Source organism: Mus caroli, chromosome 3 (assembly GCF_900094665.2).
Source record: "Mus caroli chromosome 3, CAROLI_EIJ_v1.1, whole genome shotgun sequence".
Taxonomy (NCBI): Eukaryota; Metazoa; Chordata; class Mammalia; order Rodentia; family Muridae; genus Mus; species Mus caroli.
In genome coordinates this window covers 81,369,554-81,371,101 of record NC_034572.1, presented here as the reverse complement: position 1 = coordinate 81,371,101, position 1,548 = coordinate 81,369,554, and positions in this window count along the sequence as shown.

Genomic DNA, 1,548 nt, shown 5'->3' with positions numbered 1-1,548 from the left:
AAAAAAGGATTTATTTTATGTATATGAGTACACTGTCAATGTACAGATGGTTGTGAGCCTTTATGTGATTGTTGGGAATTGGATTTAGGACCTCTGCTTGCTCCAGTTGGCCCAGCTCGCTCAGTCCCTGATCACCCCAGCCCAAAGATTTTATTATTATAAATAAGTACACTTTTGCTGTCTTCAGACACCCCAGAAGAGGGTGTCAGATCTCATTACGGATGGTTGTGAGCCACCATGTGGTTGCTGGGATTTGAACTCAGGACCTTCATAAGAGCAGTCAGTGTTCTTACCCACTGAGCCATCTCACCAGCCCCTTTTAATAACTTTTATTTATATGTGCAGGTGCCTGCAGAGGTCATAAAAGGGTGTTAGAGCCACAATTGCTTGAGTTAAAGGCCACCTGACATAGATGCTAGTTCTGAATTTGGGTCCTCTGCAAGAGCAGTATGTGCCTTTGCTGTTGAGCCATCTCTCCAGCCCCAGAGCTGCCATTTAGTTTTTTAAAACTTAATTTTAAACAATGTATGTGGGTGGCATAAGCCTTTAATCCCAGCACTTGGGAGGTAGAGGCAGGCGGATTTCTGAGTTTGAGGCCAGCCTGGTCCACAAAGTGAGTTCCAGGACAGCCAGGGCTATACAGAGAAACCCTGTCTTGAAAAAACCAACCAACCAACCAACCAACAACAACAACAACAAAAAAAAACCTCCCAAAATTTATGTATTTGAGTTGTTTTTTTTCTGCATGTATCTCTGTGTACCAATCAAGCACCTAGTTCTAGCAGAGTCCAAAAGAGGCCATTGGAACTAGAGTTAGAGGTTATGAACCACCATGCTGGGAATAGAAACCAAGTCCAACAGAACAGCTAGTGCTCTTAACCACTGAACCATCTCTTCATCCCTAGAAACCACCACTTAAGAGCAGTGGTTCTCAACCTTCCTAGTGCTGTGACCCTTTAATACAGTTCCTTATGTGGTGGTGACCCCAACCATAAGGTTATTTTCATTGCTACTTCATAACTGCAATTTTGCCACTGTTATGAATTGTAAATATCTGATATCTGACCCCTGTGAAAGGGTCCTTCAACCCCCAGGTTGAAAACCACTGAGTTAGACTAGTGGGCTAAAAAGGCCAGTAAATTGATCAGGACCATCTCCAGCCATGGAGAGCCATGAGCACAAGGGTTAAAAGGAATCAGGCCGGGTGTGGTGATGTATATGAGTACACTGTCAATGTACAGATGGTTGTGAGCCTTTATCTGATTGTTGGGAATTGGATTTAGGACCTCTGTTTGCTCCAGTTGGCCCAGCTCGCTCAATCCCTGATTGCCCCAGCCCAAAGATTTTATTATTATAAGTAAGTACACTGGGCTGGTGAGATGGCTCAGTGGGTAAGAGCACCCGACTGCTCTTCCAAAGGTCCGGAGTTCAAATCCCAGCAACCACATGGTGGTTCACAACCATCTGTAACGAGATCTGACTCCCTCTTCTGGAGTGTCTGAAGACAGCTACATTGTACTTACATATAATAAATAAATTAAAAAAAAA